The sequence below is a fragment of the Mesoplodon bidens genome, assembly GCF_964165515.1.
Source record: "Mesoplodon bidens genome assembly, chromosome: 1".
Taxonomy (NCBI): Eukaryota; Metazoa; Chordata; class Mammalia; order Artiodactyla; family Ziphiidae; genus Mesoplodon; species Mesoplodon bidens.
The window spans coordinates 165,611,911-165,626,801 of NC_138176.1; the positions used below are offsets into that span (position 1 = coordinate 165,611,911).

General features: G+C 41.2%; 1 protein-coding gene across 6 annotated transcripts in view; it reads left to right on the top strand.

The window, feature by feature from the left end:
• The window catches only part of KCNMA1 (potassium calcium-activated channel subfamily M alpha 1), a 757,357-nt gene that overhangs the window by 645,465 nt on the left and 97,001 nt on the right, over window positions 1–14,891 (top strand). The window lies entirely within an intron of this gene.

The window sequence follows — 14,891 nt, forward strand, 5'->3', positions numbered from 1 at the left end:
TTTTTTCTCTGTTAGAGATCAAATCAGAGTTGTCAGTAGTATGGTTATTAGTTATCACCACCAGATTTCGCAGCCGACCCGTTGATTCTGTTCTTACAAAATCACCAGCCTTCTCTGTTGCATAACGATCACTTGCAGTGAAGCTACAGTATGCCTTTCCTGGGTGCTTGGGTGTTAATTTATTTCACAGTTTCCTTTGCAGATATAATCAGAGTCACCTATCACACGGCTGTTCTTCCTTTTATTGTGTTCCTTTGCTATCAAATTTGTGTGATCTTTTTCTGAAAAAATGACAGCTACTGTTTCTTTGCTCACTCTATCAGTGACTTATATGCTCCATGGCTCCTCTATTGCCATTTAAAAAATATAACATTTTATAGATGTAATCATAGTTATTTATAACTCAGGTTTTGTTATATGAGAAAATTCCCTAAATGACACCTTGGTTCAAGTACAGTTTTTAAAGATGGGGGAAATATTCTCTGCAAAAACACTTTCCTCTAGATTGTAAATGAAGGGAAAGCTCTCAGTTGGTAAGATCATAATACACGTTTCCTGAGTTCTTAGTACATCGAAATGTATGAACATTATTTTTATGTAAGCGATCAAGTTGTGGTGTTTAATAACATGTTGTTGGAGGAAAAAGAGCTATCCCTTTTGATTTATTTGGATATTTACTGGGTGACTTACAGTGCTTTACGTATTAGAATCGGTTTATCAACAGTTAACATTCTAGGTTTTTATATAACCATACTTCAGGTAATAGAGCATTATTAAACTGCAACCAGTGTGTTAGAAATCTGCCGACTGGTAATAAAATTCTTATGTATAACAGCAGCTGAGAAATACTGCTGTATATTTATGCAAAGATTGCAAGATAGATGATGGCCAGCAAACTGCAGAGGGCCTCGAAATGAGAATCTACCAGCAGGTGGCACTGCTCTTCTATAAATGAAACCGTCTACCTGGATTACTCTAGGTCCTACCCCCCACCTCTACTCTCTGCTTTTTCTTTTCCATATTCTCTCTCCTTTAGTTCTCTACAATGAATGTCTAAAACTATGTTCATTTGTTTGTTTGTTGAGGAGATAGTTCTCCAATAAGACAACACCTTTTAATTGCTAAGATTTCCTTAAATTCAACTTGCTTGATTTAATGCTCATTTGGAACAAGTCCTAGTTAAATAAATGTTACTGTTTTAAAAAGGTAACTACACAATACCAGATTCTCACCCCTAAGACTGGATTACCTCCGCCATCTGATCATTGTTATGTGGCAAGTCGCATTTTTAACTACTGTTTATTTACACAAATTAATTCCCTAGGCTTCGTTCCATACCAGTATAACGAGGGACATTTTTATAAAGGGGGCTTTTGTACTGGATTAGTGTACTATATAAAAATAATTTTAATGTAATGCTCTTTCATCAAGCATTACTTTAGAATCAAAGTTAACCAAAGAAGGTTGCTTTTCTCCTTAGGCCAGAACTAAATTTCTGACAAACAGGATCAGAGGTTTTTCGTTGTTTTTTTGTTTGTTTGTTTTGTTTTTTTCGATAAGGTTGTCCACACAAAGACTGATCAACTTGTCATTTTGGGCAACAATGAGTGAAAAAAAACAAATATACAAGCAAAACTTACTTTTATTTATTTATTTTTTCATCCACGCACAGGTTATTCTTCAATCTTTTAAATTTCTTTAAAGACACAACTACATCTTTTTACTAAGTTGTTTTTTTTTTTTTCCTTTAACCTACAGTACTGCTTTTATACAGGGCGTTTGGTTATAAACATGGCCTGTTTAGGAGACAATGGATTTACTGAGGTTATGAAAGGGGAGAATTAAAATACATTCTAAGATGACTCCTATATTTGTTTACTTTCTTAATTGTTAAATGCTACCTATACAGAAATTTGGATGCAAATATTTTACTCTTTTTGTAAGTTAAAAGTTCCAAACCATTAATTTTGGGTATCCAATAGGAATTTTCTCTTTTGAGTTTTTTTTTTTTTTTTTAAATTTTTCTAGGCATACTGGGCTAAGGGGTGTAGGTTAAGGATCCAGATGACATCATGTATGTTCTTATTTTATTCATTTATATGCTTTTGACAGAGAAAATCCTGAAGTGTTATTGGTTAGGTGAAATCAAGGAGTAGAGGGTTGGTGGGGGGGAACATTCCTTCTCGGTGAATCCACTTGGAAGCACTGGTTTTGTTGAAAGTGTTTTTTGAAGTATTGACTGCAGTCAGTTTTCTTGTTAAAGCCAAACACTGACAGCTTCCCTTCCAGTTCTCTTTATAGGGAGTGAGATCAACGTGAGTAGTTGAAGACAGGAAATAACCATCCCAGTGTAAAGGTTGGATTTACCTGGCTGGGCTATGAAGAAGCAGCCTTGTGAGTTTCACAGACCCCTTTCCCAGGCATTAAATAACTTTATTTTCCTGCCAAATATACTCTCTAGAATAAAATCGAGACCTCCAATGGAACTGGACCCTTGCCAGCATCCTCCTGCTTATTAGTACCATGCACATATGTGTGCATCTTATCTTGGACCCTTATAACTTTGAAGTGGCTGGAAAGGAAGTGGGCTGAGTTAGGGGGATTTCTGATAGACTTTTCCAAGATGCAAACCACCCACTATCCTCTCTGAATCTGAGTACTGAAATCGAAGGAAAAATAACTTTCAGAGGATTCAGATTATTACCAAGAATTATCCAAATTCTGCCATCTGGAATTTAAAGCTTTATAGTATCTGCCCCCTATATCCCCCAACTATGCCCTCAAATAAACCTTCCTGCTCCAGCCAAACTGCCTTTCTTAGAGTTCCTGAGCTTAGTGCCTCCCCACCTCCTTGCCTTTGCTCCAGCTGCCCCCTCCACCTAGCATGCCCTTCCCACCCTTTGCTGCCCACCCCTAGTTTATTCAGCATCATGGCTTAAGGGCTTCAGCACGCCAGGCCCTATGTTTGGTTCTGGGGATACGCAGGTGAATAAGGCTGACATCTCTCTCCATCCAACTCTTGTTTCCAGTCTTATTTTCCCTAACCACCCAGGCCTACTAGCACTTATTATGTACAACATTTCATTTAGCCCTCACCTGACATTATCATGCAACACTTATCATACTGTTATTTCATATAACTTGTGAATTTTATAGAGATATACATGCGTCTTTAATGCAGTTGTCTCATTTCTCCAGCTGGACTTGTGGTTCTCTTCTATTGTGCATCTTTAAAAAGATTTTTGAAAAAAAAGAAAAAGCAATGCCCAGCCCCTAGCTCCTCAGGATTTGTGTTGAATTGGTCTGGTGTTCTGTAGAGTTCTCCAGTCCATTTTATAGAAAGTCAGAGTTGAGAACCACTGAGCTGGACCACACTTTCCTTGTACCAGGAATCCTGCTTTTCCTATTCAGTAGTGCTTTGGGGTTGAATTTGGTAGGAAGTTCTGGGTAATTATTTGTGGCTGTAGGGTTATGAGGCCTTCAGTCCGTGGCTGGTTCCTATGATATCTGTCAAGTAACAGAAGAGAGCATTAAGCCCAGAACCATTACAGAGCAGAGCTGAAAAACTCCTATGCTTAATTAACGCCAATCCTCCAGAGGGGAAGAGTCTTGCCAAGGCCACACATTTGATCTAAGCCGGGACTAGACCCTAGAGCTCCTCACTACTAGGCTGTGCTTTTTCCCTCTGCAATGCCACCTCTGGCAGCTAGGAACTATTTCTTAGGAACTTTACTAAGGGCTCAGCACTACTGAGAGATGCAGAGGTGGGGAGACCACGTAAAGGAATTTATAAGTCTAGTTGGGGAGGACGCGTGGAAATGGAAAACACATTATAATGCAAAAAAAATGAGACGTCAGAGGGGTGTGAGATGAGAAGTGCCAAGGCACTTTAAAGAAAGGAGGGATTCCACCTTGTTACCGTCATCTGGGAAGGCTTCCCGGAGGAAGCACGCTAACTTGTCTCTTGATGGGTGGATAGAGTAGGGAGGAAAAAGGAAGATCTGGTGGGAAGGAATGGAGGAGTTGCTGCCCCTCTACCTCATCATCCCCCTGCCCCTCCCATCACCTCCCAAGTACGTGCCCCAACCCTATGACCTCCCACCAGAAACTGGAGGGGAAAAGCCCCTCACAAGCAGGCAGCATGAATTTCCTGTAATTTAGAGGAAACAGTGGGGTTTCTCCACATTTCCGTCTGACTTTCATTTGTTATTGCTCTGAACGGTCCCAGCCTTCTTCATTTGAGGCCCATTTAAACATTTTCTGGCTTTTCTTGTTTTTATGACACTTGGCATAGCCTAATTATTTTGACCTAAGCAGTTCCTTGGGACCATATGCAATATGGGACAAAGGTGACCATCGAACAGGATGCAGAGAACTGGGATGGGGGTGGTGAATCTCACCCCATTCTAGCGCCTGGATACCGGGTCAGTTGCTTGGGGCAGAGGAGAGATTGTGCACCCGTTTGAGTAGAACAAAGTCAAAAGAAAGCAGGTTGGCACTGCGGAGAAGGATCCGATGACAGAGAGCTCTAATTGCTTTGATTTCTCAAAGCCAAGATAATGATGGGTAACATTTATCAAGAGCCTGCCAGGAACTCTTCTAAGCACTTTTCAATCTATTCTCTTTTTTGTCACTTTTTTCAACTCTATCCTCACAATAACCCTCTGGGGAAAGTACTCTGATTAAGTTCATTAAAATGAACTTAGGCAATTTACCAAATACCCAGGTTCAGACTTAACAGCCCACAGGTTTCAAGGCCTGGGTGCTTAACCGCTACCCTCACTGCAGCTCAATATGAGTTGATGTATGTAGAGGGATCTTCCAGCCTTACAATCCTTATCTCAGGGGTAGCAAACTTGAGTGCCATTGGAGTCAGAGCCAGAGATGCTACCATGGGGTACCTGCCATATGACTGGGGGGTCCAGGAGGCAGCCTGGGGATATTTGAGCAGCTGGTGAGCTCATGTCCCCTGAGACAGTTCCCTTCCTGCAATGCGAGCCTAGTCTTCTGCAAGATTTTAAGACAGAAGTGAGAAACCCAGATTTTTATGGATAATCTTCAGACTCAAAGATTGTCCTGCATATAAGATCCAATGGAGCAGTGGCAGGGTGGCATCAAGCAGAGCACACCAAGACAGTATTTGTCCTCAGACTGTCAGCATGTGGCTGCTGGTTATCTCATTTATCCCACAGCGTCTCCAAATCTTGGTGTCCTCCTCTGTCCAGCAGGGATCTTGTGACATTAGGGTGTTGAGTAACTTGACTGAGATCAGAGCTCTAATGAGGGTTGGAGCTAGGACTCGGACGGTTGCCCTGACTCTAGAAGCCCCTATCTTCATGCTATCCTCACAGGCAGAATTCTGACAGCAAATGATCTGGATTAGAAGTCAGCAACCTGGGTGCTTCTGGGTCTGCATATTAGTAGAGCCTTGAGCCCAAAGAGGGTGAGGTCTGCTCACCCCTAAACCTTGTCCAGCCCTGCTTCTGCATTCCACACCATGTTCTCTAACTGTGTTGACCAGCAAGGGCCCACCGTGCACTAGCATTTTAAAATGTTGCAGAGACTATGTCCGAAGATAAATTATAGTAGAATACAGATAATGATTTTATAGTTTGAGAACATCTTTAGAAGGTGACTGTGCCCTTAAGAAATATACTAAATGCTGTGTTTAGTGTAAAATCATAATCCAGACTGGTCCTTACCTCCCAAGGTTAAAAGCATACAGTATTTCTAAAGTGTTCTGACAGGACATTCTTCATCGGGCCATGCAGTGCACCTGGGTTGCACTAAAAACCCATGCATTTTACCTTTATCTGAGTTTCAGAGAAAGTATCAGTGCAACCATCTGGAATACATATTAGAATGCTAGGGGGCTCTTGACAAAACTGGCTCAATGGCAGATAGGGTGTTTATGGAAGAGCCGATAATAATAATGATATTAATAATAATAATGGTCCTTATCTGTATAGTGTCTTACGGTTTAGAAAACAATTTCACATACACACAATTAGATTCTAGGCTGATCTTCAAATAGAATCATTGGGGCAAGCATTAATTCTAAAAACGTAAACAGCAAAGTGAAAATGGAAATGAAAATATGATTGACATTTTCTGCCAGTCATGTTTATTTGAAGCGGTTTAGGGGGAGGAAAAACAAAAAGAGAAGGAAGGTAACAATTCAGTCAACACATATAAGCAAATAAAAACTTTTACCCCAAAGTGGAAATGTAAATCAATATTGTGTTCAGCAGGGGAATTTGATGTGAGCTGTGAAATTAAGTCCAGGAGAGACCTGACCCTTTCTCTCTCTTCTGTTTCTCACCCTGGGCTGGTGGCATATCTCAGATTCCTGAGGCAGCATGATCTTTTCTCCACTCCTTCGGGTGTCTGCCAATTTGTAAATCCACCAGGAAGCCTTTCGTGCAAGGATTTTCCTGAAAAATCTCATGCACACAGCATGAAGTGATCAAAAGAATAATTCATGTTTTATATTTGCCTTGTCCGGTTTGGAACAAGGGAGCATATAGACACACATGCAGAGACAAACTAAGGTAACTTCTCTGTAATGACAGGCAGGGTGGCAGAACCAGCACCTAGAACACCCTGGAGAGATGGACAGGGCAGGGCTGGGACCAGAGTGGGAAGAAAGAGGCACTTGCTTTGGGCACCACATTTAAGGGGCACCAAAAACCTCCATCATCAAGAATATTCATAGTTCAATGCAGTCGTTTTTTAAAAAATCAAAATGCAAAAAATATCCGTGATGCATGTAATGTCAGAATTTAAAATAAAGACAGGATAAATAGCGATTTTAATGCTGGCATTTAAGCACGGAATTTCGCAAGTCAGTAGGGGTTAGAACAACAAATGGCACCTCTGCCATCTCTGTGAGCACTTGATGTGTACCAGGAACAGTGTTCGGTACCTTACAAGCATTTTTCTCTTGATACATTTCAGAGGGACCCAATTTGTCCTACAGTAAATCCAAATCTATTTGATAATAAGCTATATTAGAGAGTTCCTTTACAGGCTCCATAAATTCCATTACAGTCCATTTTGTCTTTGTTAAACATACAAGTTGAAAATTACAATCCCTTTATTCACAATGGTCATTTTAGACGCACAGCTCAAAAAGATCAGCATTAACTTTAAAAAATATATCAGCATGCTTGTATCTATTAAGAACCACTGCTTTGTAGGCTCTAGCTGATGGTTTTTATTAAGTATACTGCGGGAGGGGGAGAAATCAAGGATAATTATAAATTCATAAATACGTCATTCATTGGCATAAAGTGATTTCCATGGGATGGATGCAGAATTATCTATTTCCTCAAGAAAATCTCAGAGATGTTCTGATTAAGCCCATAATCTAGTCTATGTGAAATTCTAGCCAAACTGATGGGGCACATTTTCTTTTCTGAAACTACCTTTGATAAGAAATGCATTACAAACTCATCAGTTTGGCTTCCTGTTAACAAAAAGACAGCAGCCGTCTGGATCATTCTGGATTCACAGTGAAACTGCCACACCATGTATCCTCCAAGTAAAGCTGTGCAGGTTTGACAAGGGGCAGATGAATCCAGGAGTTATTGTACAGGGCTTTAAATCTATGCGGCAGCTGACGGTTGAAATAATCATCTATATATCGCTCTGAGCTAACTGGGGAAAGGTTGACACTGTATATTTCCAACAGATCTAGTCTAATGTTTAATCTTTTGTCTTGGATGGGCTCTTGCTGGGTGGACTTGGAGCACACACTGACAGCTCCAAGGAATTGCTCATGGTGGAAGTGGTTTGCCTTCATTATCGAAGTGCACAGTGGATGAACCTAACTTAGCTTGCATTGGAAAATGGGAAACTCAACCTGACTGGTCTCCCCCAGTACAAGGGGTTCTTTCTGCAGGACAAATAGCAGGTTGGGTGGGAAGGACATTCAAGTCTCTGAACTACCTCCATCCCTCCCGAATTCCCCACAGCTGTGCACTTGAAGTGAGTTCCGTGTGTGTTGCTTTTATTGTCTGGCTGTCTCGGCACACTGGGGGGAGCGTTGTCCTTTTTGAAAACTGGAAAGCTAGGACAACGTGAGAAGATACATGAGATAACCAAGGTTTGCTGATATCTACATCAGCAAGCCTTGGCTATCGAGGACCAGCTAGTAAATAAGTTACGCTTTGTGGGCTTCACAGTCGCAATCGCAATCATTTGACTCTGCGTTGTAGAGTGGAAGCAGCCATAGATGCCAGGTAAACAAATGACTGTGGCCATGTTATGAGAAACTTTCTTTAGAGCCACTGCAATTTGAATTTCATATCATTTCAATGTGTTATGAAATATTATTCATCTTAGATTTTTCCCCCCTAACCATTTAAAATTGTAAAAACTATTTTTAGCTCATAAGCTTTAGAGAGATATGTTCCAGAGTATAGTTTGCTGATCCCGGAACTTGAGAAATATAAAAAGAAAGAAGGCAGCTGTTGGTGCCAGGAACTTGGCAGATTTCATCCCTATTCTGCAACTCAGCCCCACAAACATGTACTGCATGTGTCAGGGCTACGAGAAGGAGTCAGGTACGCTTTTTGGCCTCAAAGTCTTTACCATCTTGTTGGTGTTGGAAGTAGGGCAGAAGGAGAGAAGGAAAGGAAAGTTGAGAAGAGGCTGTTTGGGTTGAACTCTTGTACAATTTTTTTCTGTTTGATTCAGAGTAAAAGTTTTCTTCTACTACCTTCCCAATCTCCAAACTCCATAGCGATAATTCAAAGAAATTCTTGCATTTCTCATTTCCATTGTGTATTCGCTTTTAGATTTCCCTTGTTCTTTTCTGTGTCTCATCTCTGAGAAGCTAATACCGAGTGATCTTTGCTTGAGACTCTTCTTTGCCCTTGAGGTGATGGAGACAGTCTATTCTAAGAAAAGAAGAAAGAAAAGAACCAAAGGCAACCAGATCTTCAAAAGGACTTTTCTACCAAATACTGACCAGGGCAAGAGCATTGGGCAGGTCATAATGATAGCTCAAGTTTTTAATAAAGATATTTTAGCTAAGATTCCAGATGCAGGGGATTTTGATGAATGTTGGACTCTAACCAGGATACATATAGAACATGAGGCTATGGTTTGGGATGGGGTGTGAGAGTACAGCAGGTACATCTAATCCACCAAATTTGATTCTCGAAGATATGTTAGGCCACAGTATTTCTGTAGAGAACATTGCAATCCAGGTCATGTGGATTCTGTTAATATATTTGTAGAGTATTTTTTCTCTCTCCCATGTAGGAGCTGAATTCTCTCATTACTCTGTGTTGATGGACTCAAACGTACACAATTCAGGTTTCCTAGGCACTGAATAGAGCCAGAAATATACCCTGTGATTAAGTTCTACATAACCTATTGTTCCTTAAAGTCTCCCCCCTCCATTCTCCTGTTAGCTCCACAAAAGCCAGAAATGAAAAGCCTCCAACAAGCCTCCCCTTCCCTGCCCCCTCAGCCTACCGTGGGGTGCTGCTCCCTGTGCCTGGGCTCTGGCAGCTTGGAGATTCTTTCCATCCTCATTTTGCATAATAACAGGTCGTTGTTGTTTCCTGCCTACATCCTCTAGGTTTTCCAAATAAATGCGTTTGCTGTTTCTCACCTAGAAGTTGTGAAATTACCCTGCCTGATAATGTATATGGTAAAGTGATGGTTCAATTATAGAGAGTTATATATATTGTGTTGGTTACATTATTGTTGGCATTGCTTTTGATAGGAAGCATCCTTCATTTTTTAATTATCTGTGTATTAATATTCACCATGATCTTTCAAAACAAGTAAGCTTTTTTGGGGGGGGATTGATTTTATCAATAAGACCTCAAAGTCTTCACCAGACTTCTTGGTGATATATGTTGTCCCAAGGTTGTCAGACCTGAAACTCTAATTCAGAGGATATACCCACTTTAACTTCCCCGTGTTCTGATCTCGAGCTGCCCACTGACCCTGTAGGCGTAGAATTTGGCTGCGATGCCTGTCTTACCCTTATCTTAGCTGCACAACCTCACTGATGGGCCCATGGCATTCCCCACTGGGAGATTCATGCTAAAACAATAGTCAAGTGCTCCTTTACAGCAGTTATAGGACCAAACTCACGGTATGGGTTATTTATCTGGCATTTGTTATTCTTCTTACTGTTGTTTTGCCTTTGTTGCTTATGGAAATATTCATACCCTCTCACCCGTCTGGTTTGAGTGACAGACAGCCAGTATTCTGGTAGTCTGTGATTGTAAGACAGGAGACATCCCTCTGTAAAAAGGGTGCCATTCTGTGCTGCAACCCAGGGATTGCTCTTTCCTGGCCACATTGTAAGACCTCGGAGTTAACTAGCCCAGATTTCCTGGTGAAAGTCTTAAGCAGTTGTACCAGAGAGAGGTTGGCTCAGCTTGGAAGTTTTGTCCATTGTGAATTACTTTATTGCAAAACGACTGTACTACTATGACTTACATGATTTTCCTCGGGGGGATGAGAAGTTTGATAAACCCACAGGAAACAGGAAGCACACTGTTCAATCTCTAGTCCAACGATTTCATAAATTGCCATTTTCACTAAAACAACATTCACATCCTGCAAGGCTGAAAACACACACCCAGTTTTCACTGATGTCACTCATGATACAAGGAGATGCTACACATCTCCCTTTCCTAGGAGTGGCAAACCCCTGGCATTTAATGCAAGTTAGGCGGGCGATATCACAGCCAAGGGTGCTGACCAAGCCAGCGGTTTGAGATGAAAGCGAGAGTTTCACATTGAGGGTTGATGAGTTGGACTATAATGATTATTCAGTAGGATGCATTTTTAGCAGGTTTCAGGAGAATAAGGGGTCTGGTCTTCCTGCAAAACTTGAGTTTTCTGTGTCTGTGTATGTCATAGGGCAGAAGGGAACTCTGTATGTTTGAGGAAATGATAACACACACAAGATTGTCTGTGACATATTATCCCATCTGATGTTGATGACATAACACAGCAAAAAGAGTTTCAAGAAGTCATCAGGGGAAAAGAAAAGAAAAACCCTGCAATTCAGCTGTGAGGGAGGAAACTTCCATTTTAATTTAAGACTGTAGTTCTAGTCAATGTTAAAACTGGTTTGGAACTTTTCTAATGAAAAAATTTCACCAAGGATTAATTTCGGTTTCCTTTTCTTGTTATTGTTTGGCAGTCAAGGTTGGAGCTAGATCACGGTATCCCAAACACCCATTTGAGTTCAAGAACACAACTCACAATTCTCGGCTTGTGACCGAGCCAGGTGAAGGAGTTTTGGAATCCATCCCAATTTTTTATAACTGCACCCCTCCATGTTCTACTTTAACATGCTGAGCTCAGTGGGAGAAGAAAGATGGACTACTGTGGATTTCAGCATGCATTTAGCTTGTTGGGCAGCAAAATACCAAAGAGAAAACCCATAGAAAACGATAAATAATCATTAAAACTACCCTAACCCCAAACTAGCAGCTTGCACGAGACTTCAGTCGGAAGCCCTGTTAGCTAGATGCATTTGCGTTCAAAGCCACTTTGCATGCCTCTTACTCTGATTCCAGTGTGAATATGATGTTACTAATGAGCTGCTAAGTGTGTACAGATGTGGGTTTCTCCAGATGTGGTGATTAATAACGTAATGGAGATAGCCAGTTGACTCATGTTTGTGGGTTGTTTGCCTTTTATTACGTTTCCGAGTTAGTTTATTCGCTTTGAACTATTTTTTAACTGCAGCCAACAAACTCATCTTTAAGTCTCAAAGGGCATCATCCCCCTAAACCCTGTTGAGGAAACAGGGAAAGAGGAATGTGCCCCCAGGCTGGAGCTGAGCATTGGGTCCATCATGGGTTAGCACTGGACTACTTAGGAAAGTTGGAATTGTTGCCCCATTTTACTCGAAGTAGCCGCAAAGAGGCATTGGTGAACCTTGACACAGTGTTTGCAAGCTAGCTAGGCCAATAAAGAGAGGGATTTCTCTTTTTCAAAAAATCCAGTAAAGTATATGATCATCTTGAAGTGAGCCCAGAGTTCTGGCCAGTGTTTCTAGAAGATGTTGCCTTGCTTTTGCTTAAAAGCAGAATGCTGATGAAAAGTTGAGTAAAATGTTGTTACAGATGTTCAACTCTTCATTAAGGCTATTGGAATTACCACCACATCTTAAATCAATTCCCAGAACATTGTCTGGAGGTTATGTCATTGAAATAATGAATCCTCTTTAGCCAAGTATAAGCAAACATGTTAAAACATCAGTGTAGGTTTAAATTAAATTCCAGCGCAAACCAAGGGATCTGAAAGCTCATTAGACTTGCCTGACATTTTTCGAGCACTGAGTCTTCCCAAACTGTAAAACTGTTAGATTCGGTGCCTATTAGACAAGCGAGCACTGGGAAGTTACAGCAGCACATTAAGTGTTATACTTAGGGATGTGCAAAAACAAGCCCTTGAATTTTATTAGTATTCTGAGATTGGATGGAGTTCAGCTCCTATAAAAATTCCACATTGGATTCCTGAACTTGTTTGTGTTTTAAGGAAACTGGTAAGTCAGGTTCCTTTACAAGATCTAATCTTCCTACGGCTACCACAGCAGGACGACTCTAGTGGACATGCTGGAGACAGGGGTGTAGTGTACTTAGCCAGAAACCAGGCTAACTATGAACCTGGAAACGTGTGTTGGCGTGAGGTAGCGGCCCATTCCTTCAATACTTGTCTTTCATGGAAGTAAATTTAAGTCTCCCTTTTAATTCCATTTTTATTCCTCTCATGTAGTCACAGAAGCCATGAAATGAAAATTATATTTTATAGCTTAACTAAAAGTTTTCCTCGATCTGCTTTCTTTAAATATGCAGAAATTGATAGAATCCATATAAAAGGATAATAATTAAATATGGTTTATATCCTACTTAGGAGACAGAAGTTATCACTGCTCCTCTTGTGGAATCTAAGCCGCACGTAATGGTCTCCATTACACAACGTTCGTATATTTAAGCTGGAGACATTTCCCCCCATCTCTTCAGGGAGAAGATCTGCATTTCCAGGCCATGAGTGCAGGAGGAAACCTTTGAACATGCGTTTCATTTAAGAGAACAAATCCCAGTTTAAATGCAGTATGATTATGATGGATGATCTTTCTGAGTTGCGATGAAAATAAATCATTTCCTTGCATAGAAGGAGACCTGACTTTTAAGCACCAGAACAAGGTGTTTCCCTGGAGCTGGTGAACAGGTATTAACTTGCAAGTCTTCCATCTGAAGATCACTGCAGGTAAACAGTGACAAGGTGCAAGGTTAATGGGCACTTAACCAGAGAGGGTTATGTATCGTTGGCCCAGTGCAAATGGGAAAAGAAAAGTTAAGAAAAAGAATCTAGCAGAAATGCCAGTGAGTGTGACTTCTTAATGACTGTAGACTCGTTGTATAATTAGACAAAACCATGGCAACATCTGGTGGCCTTGAATAAAGCTAGCCACATAGACTAGGTTAGCTAAAAGACCTTTTTGGATATCACACAAGAAGGCTTGTGTGATAGAGAAGAAAAGAATTTCCACCTCCTACTAGATCAATTCACATGCACACGTTATTTAGTACATCATGCTGCTCAACTAATCTAGGTCATCCTGAACACAGTGCAACCATTGCAAGTGGTCCATATTAAAAAATGACCTTGTATTATGGGGGTAGTCAATGCAAGACTTCTACCCCATCCTAAGGTGGGGAAAGTGCAAAAGTACACTTACACACACACACACACACACACACACATTCTCTCTCTCTCCCTCTCTCTCTCTCCCCTCTCTCCTCTCTCCTCTCTCTCCTCTCTCTCCTCTCTCTCCTCTCTCTCCTCTCTCTCTCTCTTTATCTCAGTCTCTCTGCCTTTTTACCCCATTATTGCCTGGGATGCCTGGCCCCCTATCCTATGAAAGGAAGATGAATGCAGGTCAAGCTCAGAGTGCCTGTTTGCTTGCTGAGAGATGCATATCACCTCTAAGTGATTTTTTTCAATACCATTTATGTGGCTTGTATTTATTTCCTTTAATCTTTTAAGTGCTATTTAGTCTCTATGTGATTTGCTGTGGATACTCGTTTCTGATAAGATGAGATATCCTCCCGGCCACATAGTTCCTGCCTGGAGCCCTAAGTGACTGATATGGTTGCAGCCTGAGCCTGGCCCTCTGGGGGAACAGGACAGGGGGGAGCAGGTGGTAGCGAGTAAGGACTGTGGGCATTTGCAGGTGCTTTTTTGCCTTCATTTCTTCTGGTCATGCTCTTATCTCCAACCACATTCTTGTTCCGTCTCCCTGTGTCAGCCAGAAGTTAGACAACCCCAGACTGACAGTAGAATAAAGGAGTGTACCAAGAGTGATACCTTGAAACAGATTTGGAGGGTAGTTAGATTATTATTATCTCTTTGGGACCGTGTATCATAACACACTAAATGTATTTAGGGTTTTCAGGGAAGTACCATATCATGCATGTTCTGATACGGGTCTTCCTGGATAATATCAAGTAGCTGAGATGGCATTTCCTCCCCCCACCTGAGCCTGGTACACCTTTAACATATATCAAGCTTCTTTTGATGTTGTCACTGCTAATATTTCTCTTCTTAGCTTTAAGGTAACTGCATGTTATTTCAAGTTTCAGGGGTGCTTCCTCCCAGTCTGTTGCAGTCAACAATAAGAATCCGAGGATCCTATTTTTCCTCCTTGACATTACAGCTTTAGCCTGTATTGTGGGGCGTGGGGAGAGGAAGACTAGGATTTTGCTGCTGGTGCCCTTGGGTGACAGGCTGGGTATGCAATCTGCTAATTATCAAGCAGCTCTCTTAAAAAGAAACGTGATACAGCCTAATACATCTCCAAAGCTTATTCGTGGGTGTCTTTGGGCAAAAGCAGTAGAGTG